General features: G+C 42.8%; 1 pseudogene; it reads right to left on the bottom strand.

Annotated features, from left to right (window-relative positions):
- Window positions 1-6,804: 6,804 nt before the first annotated feature.
- The window catches only part of LOC116507290, a 44,818-nt pseudogene continuing 39,238 nt past the window's right edge, over window positions 6,805-12,384 (bottom strand).

The following is a 12,384-nucleotide window of genomic DNA, read 5'->3' as shown; positions in this document are numbered from 1 at the left end:
CCATCGTGCTCGCGGGGACGGCCCAGCTCGCTGGCATTCAGACCCAGGCAGCCCTGCAGAGACCCTCGCAGGGGGTTCCCAAGGGGCTCTGCAAGCTGGTCTGCAACCACCGCGCTTCTGGCCGGGAAGCGGCACCCACCCACCCATGGCTGGAGGGGATCCGGGGTGGGCATGGGGGAAGCGGAGCACCTGCAGCCAGCCTGATGGTGCCTCCTGAGGGAGGTCGGGAACTGAGGGGTGCCGGCGCCAGCAGAAGGCTCCCTTCCTGCAGGGCTGTGGTCGCCATTCATGCCCGCCGCCGGGTGGAAGCCATGGCAAGAATCCTGGAGAAAAGCGGAAGCTTTTGCTGCTCAATCAGGGAAGGGCACTTGGCACAACCAGTATCTCAAGGCCTTGCAGCAAAGAAAGAAAGAAAGAGCGGGGCAGAGAAAGCGCTGGAATCTGTAACTACGCCTCCCATCCCCTCCAGAGCCCCAAATGAAACTAAGCCTTAATCGGATTGTGTAGAAGGCCATTCACTGGAATCTACTTACCGACGGCTTCCGCAAGGCCACAATTCTGCTTCTCGGAACCCCTCCCTCTGCCCAGCACATCGCCTCCAAATTTAAGCACAGCAGCTGCCCTTCCAAGTTCCGGGCTACAAAGGTGGGGTTTAGCTGGCTGAATGTGCGGGCGGGTCCAACAGAGCTTGGAGTGCGGGAGGGGGCGGAGTATTTAAAGGCGCTGTCACTGTGTCGGGTTGCGAGAGTTCACACGGAGTGCAGCAGCTCTGCTGCAAAAATTGGTGTCGGACAGTATGAACGAGACGCCCCGGCTCCTTTCGCCATACAACCCGTAAATCGTCAGATATTGATTGATCTAGCTAAATTTGCTGGAGCTGCCACCATCCTCACTCCAGAAACACGGCGTCCGCGCTTTAAAAGTGTCCGTCTGGCTCTCCGGTGAGGGGAAGGATCATTCCACTGTGCAACAGGGAAAAACATCCTGTGCCCTTTGCTAATTACTTTATGTGTGCTTTGAAAAGAGGAGAGCGGGTGAAAAGCAGGATGTTTTTGAAATGCTGCGGGAGGCGGGACAAATTATTAATAATTGGGAGTATCCTGCCAAAAGCAGGACGTCTGTCACCTTAGTCTTGAATTTCTCATATTAGAGAAAATGGGCTAGAGACAGTGCTGAGTAGTAGGCCAAAATGTAACATGGTGTTACACACACACACACACACCACTGATAAGCCATAAATAAAATTAAGGAGCAATACGTGGAGATACCCCTCATTCAAATGAAGATACTTTTGTGTACTGTAACATAAAATATGACAGAGAAATTGACATTGCTTGAAAACTTGATTTCAATCTGTTCCTATTTTTTTCCCTTAAGTTTTGTTCTGTTTCATTTATTAGCTGATGTTTTCTGTTTCTCGCACACAACTGTATATGCATTTTCATGAACATTTCTTCAAATACACAATGCTGTTAACAGTACTCCTAATGTACAGATCGCTGTGAAAACTTTTCAGAAGGAACCAGCATTCTGGGCCAGGGATCTCTCTTGGCTTAGAGGAGATGAACTAGAGGACACTAACCAAATAGTAATGCATAGTCTCAAAACATCCACCAGAGTTTCATTTTATTCTGCTTATGTATAGGCAGTCTTCGTGTAGCAACCAAAATTTGGACTGGTGACTCAATCATTGAGCAAAACAATCACTAAGTAAAACTGCAGCAGTGCTTATGATCTTACTTCAAATTTCTTTTGCTTTACAAGATCATAAATGCAAGGATCAACCATAAAGTTGCTTTTTCATCACCATCAAATAGTTGTTCAACAAGGCAGTTGCTAAACAAGAAGTACTTGCAGTTAATCATGTGATCCTCTGTCCATTAAACATTATCATTTGATAACAGCTTTTGGAAGCTTCCAGAGAAGGACAGTACTCAAGATTTCAGGAGCAATCTGGGGTCAGGATCATTAACATAAATCCATCCTTTGATTGGATAGCAACCCAGAGACTTTTCTGACTATGGCTGGCAGAACCAACTGTTTATAACCATTTTTGAGGGAACGGCAACAAGGAAAAATGAGACTCTATAAAAATCATTGAGCAATGAAGAGAGGAGCAACAAAGATGATTAGGGGACTGGAAGCTAAAACATATGAAGAACTGAATATATCTAGTTTAATGAAAAGAAGGACTAGGGGAGACATGATAGCAGTGTTCCAATATCTCAGGGGCTGCCAAAAAAATAGGGAGTCAAACTATTCTCCAAAGCACCTGAGGGTAGTAAAATAGGTGGAAACTAATCAAGGAGAGAAGCAACTAAGAAGAAATTTCCTGACAGTAAGAACAATTAATGAGTAGAACAAATTGCCTCCAGAAGTTGTGAATGCTCCAACAGTGGAAATTTTTAAGAAGATATTGGATGACCATTTATCTGAAATGATATAGGACAGTGATGGAGAACCTTTTTTGGCTCTGTGCCAAAAGCGGGGGGAGTGCAAGGTGGTTGTTCGTGGGCTTGCCAGACCCATAATGCTATGCATGTGATGCCCCTCCTCTGAGCGTGCATGTGCATGTGACCAGAAACCCCCTCCGCTTTTGGCACGTTTTTTGCCCTCCCCTGCTCCAGAGGCTTTCTAGGAGCCTGGGGAGGGCGAAAACAGCCCCCCACCCCACTGGACACCCTTCAAAAGCCCCAGGAGCTTCCCTGAAGGCTCTGGAGGGTGAAAAACAGACCTACGGGGAACCTGTAAATTTAGGAATGGTGACTTCCGGTTTGTCCTTAGGGCCAATTTTTGACCTCCAGAGCCTTCAGAGGGCTTCCCTGAAGGCTCTGGAGGGCAAAAAAACAGTCCTATGAGCAAACTGGAAGTCCGTTCCTGAACTTCCGGTTTGCTCGTAGGGCTGGTTTTTCGTGCTTCAGAGGCTTCAAGGAAGCCTTCGCAGGGTGAAAAATGGCCTCAAAAGAAAGCTGAAGTCAGCTGGCCAGCACGTGCATGCACAGTGGCCAGCTGACAGGGCAGCATTGTGCATGCCCTAACAAATGGTTCTGCATGCCATCTGTGGCACTCGTGCCATAGGTTCACCATCACGGGTATAGGATTTCCTGCCTAAGCAGGGGGTTGTATTAGAAGACCTCCAAAGTGGGTGGCACTGTTTTGCAGTGGTTCTCCTCCTACCTCTCGGACAGGTCGCAGTCGGTGTTGGTCGGGGGGCAGAGATCGACCCCTAGGCCCCTAACATATGGGGTGCCGCAGGGGTCGGTCCTGTCCCCCCTACTATTTAACATCTACATGAAACCGCTGGGCGAGATCATTCGGAGACATGGGATAAGATATCACCAATACGCGGACAATACGCAGTTGTATCTGTCCGCCCCATGCCAACTCAATGAAGCGGTGGACGTGATGAACCGGGGTCTGGAAGCCGTTAGGGACTGGATGAGGGCTAACAAGCTTGTACTCAACCCGGAAAAGACCGAGTGGCTGTTGTGTTTTCCTCCCAATAATTTGGCCAGTGTTCCATCACTCAGGCTGGGGGGTCAAATATTACACCCCTCAGACAGGGTTCGCAACTTGGGAGTCCTTCTGGATCCACAGCTGACTTTTGATTACCACCTGTCGGCTGTGACCAGGGGGGCATTTGCCAGGTTCGCTTGGTGCGCCAGTTGCGACCCTACCTGAACCGGGAGGCTCTCACAACAGTCACTCGGGCCCTTGTGACCTCTAGGCTGGAATACTGCAATGTGCTCTACATGGGGCTGCCCTTGAAGAGCATCCGGCGACTTCAGCTAGTCCAGAATGCGGCCGCGCGAGTGATTGTGGGTGCACCTCGGTTCGCCCACATAACACCTATCCTCCGCGAGCTGCGCTGGCTACCTGTTGATCTCCGGGTGCGCTTCAAGGTGCTACTTACCACCTACAAAGCCCTTCATGGTAGTGGATCTGGGTATTTGAGAGACCGCCTCCTGCCAATTACCTCCTCACGACCCATTAGATCGCATAGATTGGGCCTCCTCCGAGTTCCATCTGCCAGTCAGTGTCGACTGGCAACTACGCGGAGGAGAGCCTTTTCAGTAGCAGCTCCGACCCTTTGGAACGATCTCCCCATGGAGATTCGTACCCTCACCACCCTCCAGACCTTCCGCACAGCCCTCAAGACCTGGCTATCCCGTCAGGCCTGGGGTTAAAGATTATATTCCATCCCCGCCCGAATGTTGAATGAATGTTGCTTTACTCTTTTAATTATGTATTGTCCTATATGTCTTTGTATGTTTCCCCTTCCTATATAAGCTGTAAGCCGCCCTGAGTCCCCTCAGGGAAAAGGGCGGCCTATAAATAAACTTAACCTAACCTAACCTAACCTTCGAACTCTGTTATAGTGTTAAATTAGAGAAATAGCATAAGACCTATCACCCCTCAGGTAAATAAGGTGACCTTGACCAATTTGCCTTACTCTCCAAACTACTCTGGTTCTTAAGTTCTCTTCCCCAGGTGTCAAACACCTGTGCTTTAAAAATGCATTGGTTCATTCTTTTCTTCCTAACTTTGGCTGCAAACAACCTGACAAAATTGAGAATTTTGAAGATTGTGCAAAAAAAAATCACACAAAATCTTTTCCTAGAGCTCAATTTCATATCTCTAGGTATACACACACCACTGCCTACCTGTAGTTGTATGTGCAGTCTTCCATTCTTTTCATCTCCCACTTTTGGAGATGATTTCTCTCTCAATAAAACTGGACACTAGAAGTGTTACATAAATGAGATGCTGGGGGAGATGCACCAATTGCTTTCTCCTACTGTGAAGATCTATAAACATAAGCATGTTTATGTTGTGCATAGAGCAGGTTATAGTGAACAGGGATTCTCTTACCTCTTTCCAAAGTACCCCTGAAACTAGCATTTTGTTCAGGGTCTCCTATTGGAAGTAGGCAATTACAGGGACAGAGAATGAATGTTTTCTTTTTTAAAAGGCAGAAATCTCTTGGTTACCTCTTATTAAAACTGAAGACCAGAAAGGAAATGAATGTTTCTGTAAAAGGGGAGAAATGAATATCCATTGTATTGAAGGGGTAAATAAAAGATTATTAAAACCCTGAACTTATGAAGTAAAACTGGTTCCTGTTTTAACATAATTGCGGATCCTGAAAACAAGGAGTTGATTCCTCAACCTCACAGCAGAGATACTACTAACAGTAATGTAGTTCCCGTAATCAAGCTGCTGATGAATCTTCTATCCAGAGTTTCTAAGAGGAGATGTCCCACCTTGCACCTAGGCTATCCAATAAGGAAAAAAAATATCCAACCTCTTGAATAGACAAGAACAACTTTACTATTAGCAATAGAAAAGCAATAAGCATACAGATAGTATCAAATAGGCACAGGACTAATTTTAAATAAAAATAAGGTACTGAGCTCAATGGGGTGATTTTTCATATGCCCCATATGCCTCTGGAGCTTGTCCAGGGCCAACAGTTCCTACATCCATAGAGTACATATACTAAGCAATTGCCATCAATATGCAGCACATCCAAGGCACAGAGCATATTTAAACATCTAACTCTCCCTCCTACCTCGTAAAATGCCCAAAGAGTTATGTCTGCAAAAATCTCATGTGGCAGTCCTCTCCCTATCTTCTGGGCTGCTTAATTCCCCCTCCCCCCATTAATCAGTGGAACAGCTTGCCTTCAGAAGTTGTGAGTGTTCCATCACTGGGAGTTTTTAAAAAGAGTTTAGACAACGGATTTGTCCGGAATGCTATAGGGACTCCTGGTTGAGCAGGGAGTTGGACTAGAAGACCTCCATGGTCCTTTCCAATTCTGTTTTTCTTAAATTTCTTCCTGCCTGGCCCATCTGAATCCTATCTGCTCTTTCTCTTGGTCCTCCAAGCTTCTGTCCTCTCACAGCTGATTGATCTGCTGTGCAGTTTCCCCCAACAGTGAAATAGTCAGCTGTTTCTGTCTCCCTGCATTACCCAAATGGATACTGTACTTGTGAATCTTTGCACCTTCGACATCTCTCTACTCTTGTTGGTTACATGAGTGGAAACCTGCTAGACAAAAAACTACAGGGAGAGAAGTCTTGCTTCCTCTCTCCTTTAACTCTTATCTACTTGTGAATGGTCTTTTTTTCTCACCTTAAGAAAAAGGTAAGATATGGCTCATATTCCCTTTAGCTGTTTATGTTACCTTTTTTCCTTTTTCCTTAACTAATATTCTGTTTCTTTCTTTTTCTATCCTTGACTCACCCTGTTAGGTAAGCTCCCCGTTGGGAGAGCAAGTACGTTCAAAGAAGTGTTGTGAGAGTGTTGTTGGAGAACACACATACCAGCATACAGAGACATTGCAGTTTAAATAGGCTTTTACTTTCGTGGAAATAGAGGTATCAGAGTCCATCAAACTGTCCAAGTCATACACGGATAAGACAGTCAGTCATCAATGTCTTTCAGTTAAGGGATAATCCAAATAACATAGTCCAGTATCATATAATCAGTTCAGTACTCAACATTTGCTACCAGTTGCAAAACTTACAATAGCTCACGGCACCTTCTAACAGCCAGCTTCCAAAACATTCAGATCAGATCAGCCCAGCATCTAACAAACAGAGAGCTAACAGTCATTCTGGCTCCCTCTTATGGCCGATTGAGGAAAACAGCAACCAATCACATTTTACAGTATGATTTAAAGAAACAGATATAGTATTGTTACATGATTTATATATTGCCAACCCAACCATTAGATTATATTCCTAACACACCCATTTTTGTGAATTAAGGATAAATTTGTATGTACACTCAAGCTTTTGTTTTTCCCCTAATCCTTCTGGATTTTGTTTCTATCTCTCCATTCTTTGGGACAACCCCTCATTTCCTTCTAAACATCTCCCGTGTTGACTTCCTGATTCAAAGCTATCCAATGAGAAGCCTTTTACTGTTCCTCTTAATCTCTGTTTATGTCAGCATCTCCAAGGATGATAATTCCTCTACATCTGATTTCTTCCAATTCTAGGCCTGCACAAGCAAAACCAAAACACCATATTAATTTCCTTACTTGTCCTGGCAAACTCTTGCCACTTTACACCACTTGAACCCCTCTACCTATTTTTCAATTGTGCTATATCCAATATTATCCAATATTACCATTTATTTATGTATTGGTTTCTTTTACCTGCAAAAAGATATTTACCTTGGTTCTGGGCACTACCAAGAATTCCCAAAAGATTTACTGTATACATATATGCATAGAAAACTAAATGAAGTAGCAAAAGTTAAAATAAAAAGAAGGAATAGTGTTTTAACAAATCTAGAACCTCCAGTCATAACACAATGTTTAAATATCAGGTAAAAAGTATTATTTTCACTGCCCTCTGCTTATTTTTACTGTTTACATGCTGCGTTTGCTATATTGACAACGTCCATCAGTTTAACACAGCCAAAGAAATTAACATTTTATACTGTATAAAATACCTGTCCAAATGAAAGACTGTACAGTGTAATATTTTTATTAGGATAGTGATTAGATCTGGACTTTTTATGGACCATAGCTGAGCACATACATTTCAAAAATAATTAAACTTGAATTTGCTTCAAGACTGATTGTTTAATGAAGGTTTGTGGAAGTTTTCTATGTCAGCGATGGTCTCTGGCAAGGTGCTTCCTTTGGTCTCAGGCAAAAGCAGCACTGTTCCAACAGCTATTAACCCTATGACAGCTGCAAATAAAACATAACAAAAAACATCAGAAATCAAATTATGACATATTGTCAAGATGGACACACAATCATTTTATTTTGCATGTTTTATTTTGGCTGCATCAAAATTATCTGTACAGGTAGTCCTCAACTTACAACAGTTCATTTAGTGGCTGTTCAAAGCGCCAATGTGTCAGACTTTTCGTTATATACACAATAACACATGAAGTAATATATACAATACTAAGAGTGGTTATTCCAACGTGGTAGAGACAAAAGATTGGTTTCAGTTCTCAGAGCTTAGCATAGCTAAGCCACGCCCAGGCTTCTTACTGTCTCAGCTCCCATTGGCTGACCTTGTTACCATGTCTCTGCCAGTCATAACTTCTCTGACACAATGGCGCTGAAAAAGTGACTTGCGACCATTTTTCACAGTTACAACCATTGCAGCAAGCCCATGGTCATGTGATTTACACGAATGTTTGACAACTGACTCACATTTATGACAGTTGCAGTATCCTGGAGTCATATGACCCCCTTTTGCAACCTTCTAACAAGCAAAGTCAATGGGGAAGCCAGATTCACTTAACAACTATGTTACTAATTTAATAACTGCAGTGATTCACTTAACAAACAAGAAAAGTCGTAAAAAGGGACAAAACTTGCTTAACACATTTCTCACTTTGCAACATAAATTCGGGACTCAATTGTGGTCTTAAGTCGAGGATTACCTGTCTTAAAAATTGGGATGCTTAACTTTGTCATGCCATGGGTCCCTTTGAAAGTCTAGTCACCTAGATTGAACATCTGGTATTTCTTTTTTCATGTACAGCTCTAATTTGTGTTGAATGATCCTAAGCATTATTTCAGTAGCATGTGAAATTAAGGATATTGTATGATTGCTTGCACACACTATTAAGTCTGTTTTGGTAGTAGAATGTAGATTGATCTCTTCCAGTCTGTTGGCCAATATGTTACTCTCCAGATTTGCTGGCATAGATTGGTTAGAACTTTTATTGATTTTGTGTTCTGTTACTTGCCATATTTCATATATCATTTCCTTTAGCTTTCTGAATTGGTAATGACCAGAATGCTGATCCCAAGTTCATCTTCTAGGGATAGATATTTTTGTAAATAGGAAACATTTTTTAAGGCATGTTGGATATTGATATGTATATTGTACAGTGCTTCATATACTCCTTCCATCTTTGTTTGATTGCCTTTGAATTGCTTACATTACAATATGTCAGGAGTGTCAAACACAAGGCCAGTGGGGTGGTTAAATCTGGCCCGCAGGGCCGGCCTAGTGCATCTGGCAGCCAATATGGGGCACAGGGGGCCCATACACAGTCCCCCCCAATGCCCCATTTTCAGCCTAGACAGCCTCCTGTAGCACTCTGCTGGCCAAAATGGGGCACGCTTTGGCTGGCAAAGTGCTGCAGGAGGCCATTCAGGCCGAAAACAGGGCATGCGGTGTGGGGGGGAGAGATGGGATGAACGCTTACTGCAGTACCCTGCCAGCCAAAACACACTCTATTTTGGCCAGCAGAGTGCTGCATGAGGCTGTCCAAGTCAAAAATGGGATGTGTGGGGTCCGCACAATCCCACCCCATTCCCCATTTTGGCCAGCATAGTGCTGCAGGAGGCATCCGTCCCATCTCCCCCCATGCCCCCAGTCAGACCACCAAGGAGAACTACAATGCTGATCTGGCCCTTGAAGAAATCCAGTTTGACATCCCTGCAATATGTCCTTTGGAGTAATTCATTCAATTCAAGGTTGGAACTATTTTTTTTCATGTCTGTTTCCATCCTTCTTCCATTCCATCCTGACTTGGTAATGATCAGAGTAGTGATCTAATATCACATTCTGGTACTTGAGGTCCTTGTAAGTAAGAAATATCTTCTAAATTACCATGGATGTTGGCATCTGTACCTGGGATGTTAATTAACAGCTTTCTGATATAAGTTTATTAAGTTCCTTTCTGAGTCCCAAAGATGCTTTTTTTCAAGAGGCAACGGGACTTTCTGATTTTTCTTTGAAGACATTTCACTTTTCATCCAAGAAGCTTCTTCGGTTTGGAAAACATCTTCAAAGAAAAACCAGAAAGTCCAATTGCCTCTTGAAAAAAAGTACATTTGGGACAACCATGACCAGGATTGGGGTGAAATTCAGCAGGTTCTGACACAGGTTCTGGAGAACTGGTAGAGAATATTTTGAGTTGTTCAGAAAACCTGCAAATACCACTTCTGGCTGGCCCCAGAGTGGGGTGGAATGGGGATTTTGCAATATCCTTCCCCTGCCATGCCTACCAAGCCACGCCCACAGAACTGGTAGTAAAAAATTTGAATTTCACCACTAAGAATCTCATTAGATTTTCCTTTCTTAGATTTTTCTCTTACTTGGTTTTGGTTTCTCTTCTCTTCTTGGCAATTTTCATATCTTTTTATTGAGTTTAGTTTCTTCTCTTTTCTTATTTTTGGCAGTCTCTTAATGACTTCTTTTAAGTTCATTCCACAATTTTTTTCATTTTCTACTAATGAATTCAGGACTTCAAAATGACTCCTGATGTTCTCCTTGAAAATGGTTGGTATATGTTCAAGATCATATCATGAAACTGGCTGACTTTCTTCTTCTTTATCTTAACTTGAAATTTGCACAGGAGCAGCACCTGGTCAAATCTTGATACCATAAATGAATTCCATTTCCTTTTAGTTAATTTGATTTATATATACTTCATCTGGTAGTGTCCACGAAGAAGACATTCTGATTATTTGAAGACCGTGTTAGATGTTTCTTTGGAGTGACAGAAATTGATAAAATGGTTTTCTGTTTCATTTTGGTTTTCTAAACCATGTAATCAAACTATATTTTCCTCTTTTGTGTTTCCAACTTTGGCATTCCAATATGAAGTCACAAACAGTGCATCTTGCCTGCAAATTTTACCAATTTGTTGTATGATACAGATCTACCTAGTCCAGTTAAGTTCAGTTGGACTGAATCCTTGGATGAATACAAAAGTGCATGATTGAGCATTAATGAACTGTAGCCGCCATAGATAGAATATTACTTACAGAAGACTAAAAGAGGTAGTTCATGCCAGATCTCTGCCAATCTGTAGACTATAAATGGAGATATGATTCCACCAAAATCGCACATGGAAGAACATACCATCATGCCAAGGTTTCTGAAAGAAGGATGGACAGACAGAAAGATCAGATTCAATGCTATACATACAGACATACAGACATATTAATAAAATAAATGAATAAATGAGAATTTGTCTCATTAGAAAGCCAAGAACCAAACCTTAATATCATTTTCATCCCCCCAAATATCTCTGAACTCCAGATAAGCCTATGAGTTTGGTGGGTGGTTGCAACCCAGTCATTTGTCTGAAAAGACACTGAGCCTCTTGTAAAGGAATCAGAAGAGAGTATCGATGGATTAAAGAGAAATGACTACAAGTTGAACAAATGCAGATTCTCTCCCACTGAATGTATATGTCCTGCAGTGGTGAGTTCCAGATCCCAGTGCAACCAGTATTTTAAAAAATTAAAACTTTAACAATATTTTCCTTTTTTCCTTCTTTAGAGAAAAGTAAAGAGGTTCACATTTAAAGGAACTGAAAGTGGGAAAAAGGAAAACTAACACATTTGATTATTTCACATCTTAGTTGCTTAACTCTTAAAGGCCTGAAGTTCAATTCCTTTTTATAGTCCTGAAATAAAGCCTTTCACAGCTCCATGACAAGCCGGTTCTATGTGATCATTTCCATGTTGGAAACAGCTGTCACTGATTGAGTTTATCTAGTGCATAAAAATTAAAAACCCTTTTTGACTTATTTTTTATAAGAAATTAATGTTGTTCTGGACAGAATGGAAAGAAATATTACTAAAAAAGTGAGCTATCAGAGAAAGCAAAAGGGACAGACCACTCTAACTTGAGGTTTATGCTGATTTGTTTTTTTAATAGGAACATCCAGGACAACTACAGACCTCATGTCCTAGGCTCATTTACAAATATGGATACAAAGCAAGGAGGAACAGATTCATGAAGAAGACAGTCAGCTGATGTGCTTCAGGTTCTCCAAGCCATCCCATGGAGTGACTGTTATACTCCCTTCTACGGCATTCCAGTTCAAAACTGCCACTATTTCTAGCTGCCACCTTATTTATTTCCCTCTTGGTGAGACCAAGTTTCCTCCCTTAGAGGTGCTGAAGGCCATCATCTCATCCCCTCTATTGAGCAAAGATTCCCTCAGTTGGCTTTTAAAATATAAAAAAATACCACCAATATGCGGATGATACTCAGTTGTATCTGTCTGCCCTGTGCCAACTCAACGAAGCGATGGATGTGATGAGCCAGGGTCTGGAGGCTGTTAAAGACTGGATGGGGGTCAACAAGCTTGTGCTCAATCCAGAAAAGACCGAGTGGCTGCTGTGTTTCCCTCCCACGAATTGGCCAAGTGTTCCATCCCTCAGGCTGGGGGTCAAATTGTACGCCCCTCAGACAGGGTTCGCAACTTGGGAGTCCTCCTGGACCCACAGCTGACCTTTGAACATCAATTGTCAGCTGTGACCAGGGGGGCATTTGCCCAGGTTCGCCTGGTACACCAGTTGCGGCCCTACCTGAACCGGGAGGCCCTCACAACAGTCACTCGTGCCCTTGTGACTTCTAGGCTGGAATACTGCAATGT

The sequence above is a fragment of the Thamnophis elegans genome, chromosome 4 (genome assembly GCF_009769535.1).
Source record: "Thamnophis elegans isolate rThaEle1 chromosome 4, rThaEle1.pri, whole genome shotgun sequence".
Classification (NCBI taxonomy): domain Eukaryota; kingdom Metazoa; phylum Chordata; class Lepidosauria; order Squamata; family Colubridae; genus Thamnophis; species Thamnophis elegans.
Note: the sequence above shows the minus strand (reverse complement) of the source record. Positions and strands in the feature narration are given on the sequence as shown.